This window comes from Dermacentor silvarum, chromosome 11 (assembly GCF_013339745.2).
Source record: "Dermacentor silvarum isolate Dsil-2018 chromosome 11, BIME_Dsil_1.4, whole genome shotgun sequence".
Taxonomy (NCBI): Eukaryota; Metazoa; Arthropoda; class Arachnida; order Ixodida; family Ixodidae; genus Dermacentor; species Dermacentor silvarum.
In genome coordinates this window covers 89,989,121-90,002,341 of record NC_051164.1, presented here as the reverse complement: position 1 = coordinate 90,002,341, position 13,221 = coordinate 89,989,121, and the positions used below count along the sequence as shown (strand labels likewise).

The window sequence follows — 13,221 nt, the reverse complement described above, 5'->3', positions numbered from 1 at the left end:
GCGTTAAAATCAATCAATCAATCAATCAATCGATTATATCAAGAGGTGTTTTCTGTATGTACATTTGTCAGATTTTTCGTTGTTCTTAAGCAGATTATAGTGATCGATAGCTGCGTATCCGCGTGTTTCCCGGTAAGTTATCAGTCAGGCAAGCAAACATTGGTGCACGTTAAAGAACCCCAGGTGGTCAAAATTAATCCGGAGCCCTCCACTACGGCGTGCCTCATAATCAGAACTGGTTTCATAATCAGAGCTGTATACATTTGCCCGAGAGTTTTCATTAGACCTCTGCTGTTGGGCGTACTGCCGCGTCCGCTGTTTCTAAGTCTGTCGTCTCTGCATGTTTTTTCCCGTTTCGACCCCTGTACACAACTACTTATAAGCTAAGGGTTGGCTGTGTGAACGAGTGCGAACGTTTATACCGACAAGGACGTGTGGCCAGTCCATCGTGTACGTCTTGCGGTTGCTGCGAGACACTTCGGCACCTGATATTGGAGTGTCCCGCTTTCATTGCGCAGCGCACGTCGCTAGTGAGGAACTATCATCTCCTTGGCCTGCGGTGTACGACTCTAGACGAATGTTTGTACCCCAGTGGTTGTGCGTCTCGACGCGATCAGGCTCTTTGCGCTCTCATTATTTTTCTGGAATTAACTTAGTTTCACGTTCGTATAGCTTATTTCTGTTTTCAAATGACAAGACCTCGGACAGTATTTCTTCAATTTTAAGTGTTTAGTAGCGTGACCTGCAGCTGCCCTACTGTGTGTGACCTGTACTGTGTGTGTTCTGCTTCATTCTTTGAGATTTGTCATCTTGCTCTTCCTTCCCTCTTTCCTCCCATTCTTCCTAACTTCAATTTCTGTGTTTCTATCTCCTCCGTTAGAGGGCAGGCGTTGGGCCCCTTCCGGTGGCTGTTGCCAGCCTGCTCCTTGATTTTCCTTTCCTGTCAAGCGTATGTATGTTTTCAAAACAAATAATCATAATACAGTGGAATCTCTTTGATACGATTCTGCATAATACGTTTTTCGGGATAATACGTTTTTTGTTCATTTCCCGGCCAGTGCCTTATAGGATCAGTGTATTTCGGATAACACGAATTCCGGATGATACGTTTTTTTTCGTATTCCGTGAAAATCTTATCAACGAGATTCCACTGTAATACACCATTTCGGCAGCCCGGCCTTCAACGTCGCGGCTCCCTGCGAAACCCCTGGCAATATTGGCCGCATACCCAACCGTGGCCTCCATATTCGGACTCGTGTCCAACCGGCTTACAATCCAGTGCGCGCGGCACCGAGTGAGACGCGGGCCAGTGATTTAGCGTGGGCGGATAAAAACTAACAAAATAGCAAAAAGACCAAAGAGTGTCCTACATTTAAACTCTATGAAAAACACGTCACGCTCGCCACGACTGACCGGTGTCGACGGTGTGGCGGAAGTGTTTGCACGGAGCATTCTCGAACACAGTGCCCGTGCGTGTGTGACCCCTTGCGTATATGCTCGGTAATTGCCTTCGTTTGACCGTTCGCTCCGTCTCCCTCGCTAAACGTCTTTCACGGTCGTTTCCTGCACGCGGCGGCCCGCTTGAAAGCGCTCAAATGTGCAGGTCGCCGCGAAAGTTTCTGGAACGCGCGTTCCGTGAAGGAGAAATGCGCAGGTATAGCCAGATAGAGTTATCCAGCAGAGATAGCTAGCTAGATAAAGAGATGGATGGATGGAGATAGCTGGATGGCCGTGGTCAGATGGGTAGGGGTAACTGTACTCCGTTTCACTAATCGCGTGCAACGCCGACTTACTGCAGCGGTGGCGTTCGCATCAACAAATAGTGCGGTGTTCTCTGTTTAGATTCAGTATTAAGTGACACCAAATTAATTCTTAAAAAAAAAGAACTAACCGCGTGTACTTGTATGGCTGTTAATGAATTGTTTTAGATGAATTTTCTTCTCGTTTTTTTTTTTTTCCATTTCGGCGCGGCAGCCTCACGTGCATGCTCGCGCTATTGCAAACGCCGTTGGCGCGCTCAGCGAAGCATAAACGGCAGGAGCGGTGTGATAAATATTGGTGACGGAACTTCTTGCGTAATATCCACAGCTCTGTACGTTATAAGCATGAAACGCGTGTGTACGGATAGAGACAGATGGATGGCGGATGGATAAATAGAAACATATATTGATGGACAGATATACAGATTGATGGACAGACAGATTGATGGGCCTGCAGGTCAATATGATTTAATAATGGAAAAAACGACATCGAAGACGATGGTTACAACGGCACCATGCGCCGACGTGTGGGACGGTCTTCGTACTCGGCGGAGACATACACTCTTGCGCATACGTCAGAGACGAGAGGCTGTATGTGAGAGCTAAAAGCGATGTCAGTTTTACGAGCGAAACCCTAGAAAAACGGGTTACTTCGTAGTTTCCAGCGGTCAAGCAGCCGCGCCTGTTGCTGGTAAAAAAATAGCAACGCGAACACCTGCAACGCACGTGTGCAAAGAAAAAAGAAAAAAATAACCATTGACTCTTTTCTCTCTCTCTCTCTCTCTCTCTCTCTCTCTCCGTGCGTCTCGCGCGGGCGCGCTCTCACGTTTTGTCTCGTGCCTCGCATAAAGTTGGTCTATAGAGCATAGCGGGGTATCTTGTTGGTATGCTTCGTGTGTGTGCGTGTGTGTTTGTGTTAGTATCATGTCCACTGCAGGACGAAAGCCTCTCCCTGTGATCTCCAATTACCCCTGTCTTGCGCTAGCAGATTCCAACATGCGCCTGCGAATTTCCTAACTTCATCACTCCACCTAGTTTTCTGCCGTCCTCGACTGCGCTTCCCTTCTCTTGGCACCCATTCTGTAACTCTATTGGTCCACCGGTTATCCACCCTACGCATTACATGGCCTGCCCAGCTCCATTTCTTCCGCTTAATGTCAACTAGAATATCGGCTATCTCCATTTGTTTTCTGATCCACACCGCTCTCTTCCTGTCTCTTAACGTTAGGCCTAACATTTTTCGTTCCATCGCACTTTGTGCGGTCCTTAACTTGTTCTCGAGCTCCTTTGTTAACCTCCAAGTTTCTGCTCCTTATGTTAGCACCGGTAGAATGCAATGATTGTACACTTTTCTTTTCAACGACAGTCGTAATCTACTAGTCAGGATTTGGCAATGCATGCCGTATGCACTCCAACCCAATTTTATTCTTCTGTAAATTTATTTCTCATGATCAGGGTCCCCTGCGAGTAAGTACAGACTCTAGAGGCTGACTGACGATCCTGAATTCTTGTTCCCTTGCCAGGCTATTGAACATTATGTTTGTCTTCTGCATATTAATCTTCAACCCCACTCTTACACTTTCTCGGTTAGGATCCGCAATCATTTGTTGTAGCTCGTCCCCATTGTTGCTGAATAGGACAATGTCATTTGCAAACCGAAGGTTGCTGAGACATTCGCCGTTGATCCTCACTCCTAAGCCTTCCCTGTCTAAGAGCTTGAATACTTCTGTGTGTGTGTGTGTGTATGTACTGTGTGTACAGTGTGTGTATACGTGACTGCATTTCCAGAAAGCGCGCATGTTCGTTCGGCTATGCTCCGCATTTCGAACACTTGTGCGTTCCTTGCAGCCCGCTGTAACAATTCTGGCGGTTCTCTGTGAGAAAGGTGCCTGTACACGTTTTTTTTTCTTATTTGGCCACAGCTCGCGGGCCGCCTTGTCCGAAACTCGCTTGTTAAAACGTTTTCTTTCTTTCTCGCTTCGCTTCCGCTCTACCTTTGTCGCTGTCCAGCCCCACAAAGCACGGGCGGCGTGGCACAGCCTTGCGAAACCGTCAGTCGATGGACCCATTGGCGATCTCAAGAGAGGCTTGATTAACTCCTTTGCGAGTTCTCGGATTAACTGTCGCCATTGTGCGACCCGAGGCGGCCTGATCGGTCTGTGCGCGCGTTAGAAAGGAAGGATTATGCGTGGCGCGAAGAGGCACTGGCTCGCACAAGCGACCAGCGCGCTCTGCGCGGTCTGCCGGTGAGGCATACAGATATGCTGCTCTATGCCTTGTTCGCATCTTGAAAGAGATCCGTTTTTCTTCGTGTACGTCCGTCAAGCTTCGGGCTGGAGCTGCGGCGATTTGTACACGCTGTGAGACAGCGGTGTGACTTCTGCTGTGTCTTTCTTTTGTTTGCTTCTTGCTTTCTTTCTTTCTTGTGTAGAGGAAACCTGACCGGTGCTCCTTTTTTTATTCTTTATCATCGTTATTTATCGATGACTCAGCTGACAGTACGAGCACGTTAGGCGTTTCCGTCTATATTCTAACTGCACGTCTTGTCTTGCCTTTATACTGCTTTTCCCAACCTGCCTAATACATTTTGCGGTAGTCAGAACTGGCGCAAGCTTCAAGACGTGGCTTTATGCGCTAGTGAGACTCTAGCGTGACCTCTCCTGGCTGATCCCAACTTCTTTCCGCGAACAGAGAAAAAAAAAAGGCTGACTGTTGTAATTCGTTATTTCTCTCTTTATTGACGCTGCAGCCATGCCGCCAAATTTGCGGCAGCACGAATTAAACTAACCCCCCCCCCCCCCTCTTTTCATTACCATTGTTCAAAGCGATAGCTGTCACTTGTAGGTGGCGTCGGCTAATCATCTACTGAAACAATTGGGCTTAAAGCGATATGGAAATGACAGAAGTACTGGCTGATCGGTTAGACTTACCGACTGATCAGAACAAAGGGTGACATCAATTATAAAGTTCGCAACAAATGTTCCTGAGCTGGTGCAGGTGAATTCCTTCACGAGTGCCACTTTCCAAGCACAACGTTATGCGAGCAAGCCCACTATACTGCCACGAAAACAGAACGACACGCGGAAAGAAGAATGTGCTTTTCCCGAAGAATAAAATTACATTCGTAAGTGCGACGAGATGAGGTTACTAACTCAAGCAGTATTTCTAAGTACCTAACTTACTACGTAACTTACTTACTACCTAACTTACTGTCTAGCTTACCAACTGCATAACTTACCGACTGCCTAACTTACCGACTGCCTAACTTACCGACTGCCTAACTTACCGACTGCCTAACTTACCGACTGCCTAACTTACCGACTGCCTAACTTACCGACTGCCTAACTTACCGACTGCCTAACTCACCGACTGCCTAACTCACCGACTGCCTAACTCACCGACTGCCTAACTCACCGACTGCCTAACTCACCGACTGCCTAACGACTGCCTAACTTACCGACTGCCTAACTCACCGACTGCCTAACTCACCGACTGCCTAACTCACCGACTGCCTAACTCACCGACTGCCTAACTCACCGACTGCCTAACTCACCGACTGCCTAACTCACCGACTGCCTAACTCACCGACTGCCTAACTCACCGACTGCCTAACTCACCGACTGCCTAACTCAACTTACCGACCACCGAACTTACTATCTAAGCAGTATTTCTGATGATTCCGAAACTGGTCGTCTTGCGCCCCTCGTCCCAGCTCTTACCTCCGTATACCTATCGTGAGTTCGTGAGTGTCACAGTTGTGGCGTGCGTTTCGATACCTGTACGCCTTGTTGTGAGACGTCGGTGTTGTATGCGATCATTTGACCTAAATTTCCATCCTACCTAGCGACCCAACGCCTCCTCTTCTTTCTAATGATCCTTCAAAAGTATACCGCCCGGTTTAATTGCGGCAGCATGACGAATACGTTACGTGTTTTTTTGTTTTTTTTTTCGTTTTTTTTTTTCGGCACACTTACGTGCTGTCAATCTTGCACCGCGACGGTAGAAGGCATCGCTGTTGCTCATCACTATGCGACCTGCGAGCAACGTGCATACTTATACGCGGAGGGTCGTAATGCCCCGAAAGACGTTTGGTAGCATTCCCGTCGACGATATAAAACGAAAAAAAAAAAAAGAACTGACGTGTGAGCAGCGAACAAGACGACTTAAAGGAATCTGCTGCAATGTGTATACGGCTATCGGATACGCAATTTCGGCGCTCCTTCGTATGAATAATTTTATCTCGGGGGCACGTATCTCGTCTTCTACCGTTGCGGTGCCCTTTTACTAACCCCAAGCTGTTCCAGTGTACATGTATACGTCTTCTCGAAGATCCTTCCTGTCCAGCTCGAGCGTCAGGTCGGAGGTGGAAGTTAGGGTATGAGTCGGAAGGGGGGGAGGGGGGGAGCTTTTGACGTAATACACGTGCCCTCCAACTTTGGTGGGTAAGAGAGCGCGCGCTTTGACGATGTTTCTCCTGTTGCACGGTCATGCCCTACGGCGCATGCGTAATGGCCGTTTGTCATGTATGCCCGTCGGGGACGAGAAAGAAGCGAAATTGCCAAGGCTCGCGCGCGAAGCGTGCTTCCAGTGGTATTTTCTTCGTTGTCGTATGTTTTTAAGTAAGGCTTGAGTTGTGTAGGTGTTTTTTTTTATTTTCTTGCCTCTATCTTGCCCTTTCTATTCTTTGTCGTCTGTGTAAGTAAGGCATGGCTTATGCTGTTTTTTTTTTTTGTTTTTTTTTTGTCTTGCCCTGACTGTCTTCCTTTTAAGAAGCAGGAAGTGGAGATGAAGACACAAAGGGGGGTGTGAAACAAAAAGAAGCGAAAGGTTCGTTCCGACACGCGAAACCGCGTATGGCACGCGACTGAAGTGCCTCGCGGGCGCGCGTTTTGTGTGGTTACAGTTGACAGCGCGTTGCGAAACGCGGCGAGCGCCTGTGAGGTGCGGTTCTTGATAACGTAATCAAGTCTTGCCTGCGCGCGCGCGCCTTCCTTTTGGGCGCGCCAAGCAGCCTGTGATGGCTGAGCGACGATCCCTGCTTCTACTCTGTTGACTGAAGTTCCCTTTTTTTTTTTGTTTTTTTTTTTTTGCTGCTTGTATATTTGGTCTTTGCCGTGTACTCCAAGAGGCGTGTAGTGTGCCGCATAAGCCCGCGCATAACTCGAACCCGGTGTTTCGTCAGTTCACCCCACCCCCTCGCGAGTTTGTTTCTGGGTGGCGGCGGTTGCATTCCAATCTGGGGATAATGCAAAACCGCACTTGTATTATGCCTTCTTTATTATAGAGCGCCATGTGGTCATAGTTAATTCGGAGCCCTCCACAACGCGTCGTTAATCCGCTGTGCATTTTCTGAATGTTGCTAACCACATAATTTAACTTTTAACCGTGCCCCCGCGTTCCCTACGGATTGCAAGATGTGGGGCTGGGGCTAGTTGATAATCCTCGATGTGCACAGCGCAGCTGGGGACAAAGGACATTTCGAACGTTTGCGTGTTCCTTGCTGCCTGTTGTAACGATTCTGGCGGTTTTCTCTGAGGGCGGTGCCATTCCGCGCTTTTCTTGCTTGGTCACAACTCGGGCGCCTTGTCCGAAACCCGCTTGTGAGGTCGTTAGCTTTCTCGCTTCGCATCGGCTCTATACCTTGTGTCACGATCCAGCTATACACAGAGCATGGGGTGCGTGGCACAGCCTTCACGAGGAGCAGCTGGTCCGATGGACGCATTGGTGATCTCAAGAGAGGCTTGATTAACTCCTGCCCGCATTCTCGCATTAGCGGTAGCCATTTGTGCGGCTTACGCGACGGGCGGTCTGCGTGCGCGCGCGTTAGAAAGAACGGTTAGAAAGAACGTCTACACTGCGGGAAAAAAACTATATGGCTCCCTGCTGGAGCCATGTGCAGTAACTCTAGAAAAAAACGTGCGCGGCACGCCGCAAGCGACAAGAATCTCGCCGCGAAAACAGGCGAGCGGCAAGACTTTTCTGCCGCGGAGCGAATGGGGCTCTGAGCTTTTAATGAGTAAGCATTCTTTGGCGAGTACTCCAGCGAATCTGTCCGTCTGCAAAATAAATGCATAATTGGTCAAGTTAACACATGTAATCGTTAGAACAGTGTAATAGTGAGTAGATGATTGGCAGCGTTAAAAAAAGTGGTTAAAAGCGTTAAAAGCGCTAAAAAAAGCTCGCCGTCGCCGCGTCAAGGTCGTAACTAAAAATAAAAAGAAAGTTGTGGTTTGGCATTAAAAAAAAAAGGGGGGGGGGGTTGTGACGTCGTTTCGTCTGTTGATACGATATATCTGCAAAATGCATACTTACTCAAGTTCACTTATGTAATCGTTATAATAGTGTATCAGTAGATGATTGGTAGCGGTGGGTAGACATGCATAAGCTAGCTAAATAAGTCCGCAAGTAGCAGCTGAGCCAAAGAATGCTTACGCATTACTAGACAATTCTCCGAATTTCTGTAGCATTTTTTTTTTCTTCCCCGGCATGCCGCTCGCTACCGATCAGGGATACCAATGAGTAGCGGCCGTTTCATGCAAGTGGGCTGTGGGCAAAGGCTCCGGGGGAACTACACCCTCTCTCACCATAGCTGATCACGCCGCGTGCAGATATTCCGTCATGTGCTTGCTGCGGCGGTAAAGACGACCGCAAGTGTGACCACACCAATGCTGGCGCGTTTTGCCACGAGTGGCTTTCCGCCCGCGTTTTCCAGTGAGAACGCAACTTTACGCGTGGCGTGCAGTTGCGCGCTATGCACGTCATCATGGGGACGTATTCTGCGCCGATCACTTCGGCCCATAGCCTCCTCGATAAACTGATAAACTCCTCGAAAAGGAGGCTATGCTTCGGCGATAATATCGCCTTAGCGTGACGTAGTGCTCTCTCGGCATCGTCACCCATCATGCGTGTCTTTCTTCCCTCTTTCCTTCCCTTCCCCCAACGCAGAGTAGCTGGCCGGAGGAATGTACCGCATGTCGACCTCTCCGCATTTCGTATCATTAAACTTCTTTAGCCAATCAGCGCGCGCCTGACAGGCGATACTATCGCCGAAGGTGATCGTCGCAGAATACATCCCCTGGATCACACCAGGGCCGTTATTTTGTAGCCTGCATGCCTTTCCGGTGCTAATGCCTTTTCGCGATTATCGCGCTTTGTCAGTGGTCAGAGCGACGGTCCGCTCGCGTTATCAATGGGATCAGCCGGCCGTGAGCGGTGGATGATAAGACTAGTATAGAATAAGTCATAAGGCATCGCTACAAAATACCGGCCCAGGTTCCAACTGTTGGTGCAGATTGAAGTCCCTATATAAGAAAAGTACCGCCATCCTTTGATCAACGCCGCTTCTCTCTCTCCTGTATCTCCGATTGGACGATGATAGCGCGCGCTTTCACTTCTTTATATATATATATATATATATATATATATATATTCGCCTTAGAGCCATGTTGACAGTCCTCTGCGCAACCGCAGTCGGCGGCAGCGGCGCGCGCCCGTCCTGAAAGCTTCAACGTGGACTTTCTAGGTGCGCCACCGTCGACTTGCTTTCGCAAGCAAAAAGTAAAGGAAAAAACAACAAGCGCTTTAGGAGAGGAGACGGCGGAGGAAAGAGTATATGGCGGTACTTTTCTTATATAGGGTTTTTAGGTGCAGATACATTTCGGACGCATAATGCGACCAATCGGATGGTTTCAGCCGCACCTTTGCGAACGGCGGGCTGATACCGCCGCATGTGTGTACGTGTTCCTTGATTCTGTGACCCGCGTCGGGCGCGCTCCACACAAGTCCTCGATAACTGCGGGCAAATTTCTTTGGTGACGAAGGAAAGCTACGGAGCGCGCGCACTCAAGTGACACTACTACCAGAACTTTTATTAAAAATTACAGCCAGGTCCAGTGGGTGGGTCCCTCAGTCCAGGTACCCTGGACTGAGCGGCATGCCGGGTTTGGTCGAGAAGGGCCGATTGGTCCTCCCGCACCGTACTGGCTAGCGACACCTCCCACTGCCTACTGTTGGAGTTTTGCCCCAAAAGGAGGGACAGCGCTCCTGAAAATTGTTTAGAAGTCTCATTCGTGAGCTCGGCGCATGTGGCGTGTTCCCCATGCTTGAACTCATCAAGAACATGTATCCGCAGAATTGACTGCTGGACACTATCTTCTTGGCAAATTTGTTAGCAAAAAAAAAAAAAAAAAACGTGTCTTTGTGATCACCTCCCGCACTAAATTGACAGGGACCGAGAAGGGTAGGCACCACAAAGTGCCGACTGCAGCATGGTTTTATTGCCACTGCTGGGAGTCGGGTTAGCGTTTGGGCCGGTGATCTTTCCAGCCGCAGGGATGAGTACGTCCGGGCGTCGGAGCGAGAGAAAAAAAAAAAAGGATTATCCTACATATTTACAGTGGCTCCAGATATAGAAGCCCACTCCATGTAGGGAGCGCTATGACTGTTTGACTCGCCACACCACGCAGAGCGCTTGTAAATATAGAATTCGACTCATAAGCGCGCGCAAAAGACAACAGCAAACCCAAGGCAATGCGTGAAGCCCTTCCTTGGTAGCGGTGAAAGATCTAGAGCGAATCAAAGCCGCGTCATGGCCGGCTTTGATTCGGCATGACGCTTTGTGGTGCCCACTCTGTAGGTCCCTGTCAATTTAATGTGCGCTGTGGTCGCATGAATGACAGGCCACCAGTTCGTCCCGGAAAAAAAAAAAAAGAAACGCGTGATTGGCACTATTTGCGAGGTTACAAATACATTGCATCCCCATTGCGGATGAAAGGGTCTATTTTGTGGGTCTTCTGAGCGGCCATCTCCTAGAGCGCGTCTCCGACGCGCACTGAACCGCACTACAGCGCTTCGGTCGCTCGCTTGTTTTCTTAATTATGCCCGTGTGGAAGTGCGCCTCACTGTGCGGCAGTCAGTACCACTTCTTATGCGACCTCAACATCAGTCCTGAAAAAAAAAAAAAAAAAAAAAAAAAAAAAAACCGCATGCCGCGTACGCCGCTTTCCACCACGAGCCATAGGGCTACGGAAGCCATGCCTTCACCGCGGCCCGTCACGACGTTATGCACGTCGACCGAGTCGAGTTGCGGCAACGACTGAAGCTGCAAGCAGATGATGTAATCTGCTGTGTTTTGACGTCCTGGATATGTTGGGCGCGTTCAGGAGGACCCTGAAAGTTGAAGGTCTTTCCGGATTCAGGTTTAGACTTGGTGGTTGCGGCTTCCTGGCCGCGAGCGCTGAATTGAGATTCAGGTATGCTTGATTTTCTTTACTCGCAAAATCTTCCATTTCAGTGTACGACTACATCTCGGACTGGAACCGCGAAACCGTGTTGTCGTACGTTGCTGTTATCCTAATTACTTCATTCTAAATAGACGGGATAAGGCTAATCGTGACTTTAAGACCTGTCTTACTATATATCTAGTTTTATTTTAACTTTTTTTTTTTTTTACTTTGTCCGTGAAACGACTATAGCCGTTTACGTAATACTGGAGACGCGGACGATGTTGACACCATGTTACGGTCAGCTTAGCTGCTAGTGTAAAGGCGTTGACAACAATCATTAGCGCATAGCGATGCTTTTTTTTTTAAGTCGGTAAAGAGCTAAGGACGCACCATGCTGCTCGTAACCTGTTGCCGGGATAATTTCGCGCTTAAAACGCTTTCAGCGCTACAACAATATCCCAGCCACCGAGTACCTATACTTCGCCGTGGCTGGGTTGTTTTCGCGCAATTTCGTCCCTGCCTCACGCAGCTTACAACGCGTGACATTTTCTCCTTCGCGTCGTTAGGAGGCACCCCCGCGGTTAGGAGAGTAGCGACTGCGCGCTTATGTTTTCCTTCCAGTACACTGTCGAGGAGGAAAAGGAAGAGAGAGTGAAAGAACGAAGTATATAAACACATTCCCCGCGCGACTCGCATAAATATCTCTTCCCCCCAGCACAATGTGTCTATGTCGCTGCCGACTGTCTACCTAATGAATAGCTGCGGAGCCGTGATTTCTTGCGCGGCTTTTAGCTAAGCTCAGCCTCTTACGCGTGGTGATGTAGAAAGGGGGAGGGGTTAGGCCTGGCGCGCTGCCACTTCGCGCTGGAAACGCGCGCTGAGCGGACCTTCTTTCTTTCTTTCTTTCATCTCCGCATGACGCGCTTTTGCGCGAGCGGCTTCTGCTTCGTGAACAGCTCTCGGGTCTCCACTGAAGCCGCCTCGCGCGACCACGTTTGCGTATACGTACGTATATCTACTCACTCATTCCTATAGCAGACGCTTCGTGCTCCACCATGCGCGGGTTCCTGCGTGAATCAACTGCAGCGGCGGCGTCAGGCCGGCATAGATGACTCGCGAACCGCCCGATTCTTCAGATCAGGGGCGAACCAATCAGTCGATTAATTAGTTCGGTTACGCGATTCTATGCGTGAAGACTCGGCTGAGCGCGTGAGTATAGCGCGTGTACGTGTGTTTCACGCGGTTTCTGCGTTGCAAGCACGGCGCGGTTTGCGTATCGCGCCCTTATTGGTACACGTGCTTATAGACGCAGGCGCATGTCGTTCTTTGCGGAGACGTCGCTGCGCGCTAATGATGTTAACGTCTATATACTCGAAACCGCCCGCTTCCCAGAGACGCAAGGGACGGAAACGTAATTGCGCCGCATTCGCTCAGGAAACTTGCGTGCTACGCCTGGTATAACGCAATTGGCGCATTTGTGCGCTCGCCTTTACATAACCTGGACGGGTGACGAGCACGTGTGTATATTTACGTATACATGGACGGAAAGACGCAAGATTTGGGCGGCGTGCCGCCTCTGATCTAACGGCGCTGACGCGTTGTGTCGCTTCGCGCAATTAGAAAAGATACCGGCGCTCTTGATGCTATCGGGCCTGTGCGACCGTGTAGAGTCGCTAACGAGCGCGGGCCGCGGCTCTCCGCGTTTTGCGTAAGGCCATGCGCGCGACAGCTTCGCTGTTGAACGGGGCCGCGCCATGCTTGGTTCTGTCAGAGAGCTACACTTTCACTACATCTGTGCGGCGTATAAGCGAAAGTTGGTATCAGTCAATTAGACGCGGAATGGGGAACGCTCTCGATATCTGCATGTGTAGAAATAGTACAGCCTATTAGTCCGTGCCCATAAACTGGCCTGTCGAAGTAACCTACGATGCGACATAGCCAAGGCGTTGCAGCTAACCACAAGCAACAACTCTTAAGGGGTGTTAAGTACTTAAGTTTCTTCGGTTTAAGTTCCAACAGCTCTCAAGTTCCTTCGGGCAGATTCTTAGGACAGAGCCCTGTTGTTGAGGAGGACAAGTTCCTACTGGCGAATTCCTGTGGGGAACTCTTAAGCGCCAGTTCGTGAGGCGGGGTATACGTGTGGCCGAGTTCCTGTCGGCGGCGTTACCATGGGCAAATTCACATAGGCAAGGCCTTATATACGTGTATATGGGCAAGCTCCCGAGAGGGTGGTTTCT

The 13,221-nt window shown here is 49.5% G+C and overlaps 1 protein-coding gene across 3 annotated transcripts in view; it reads left to right on the top strand.

The window, feature by feature from the left end:
- Positions 1-13,221, top strand: part of LOC119433313 (uncharacterized) — a 233,416-nt gene that overhangs the window by 46,763 nt on the left and 173,432 nt on the right. Inside the window, exon 1 of one of the 3 annotated variants that reach the window (XM_049659100.1) lies at positions 11,963-11,989. The exons of the other annotated variants lie outside the window; for them this stretch is intronic. The gene's annotated coding sequence lies outside the window, so the exon portion shown is untranslated. Of the gene's footprint in view, positions 1-11,962; positions 11,990-13,221 lie in introns of those variants that run through there. 3 annotated transcript variants of the gene reach the window in all.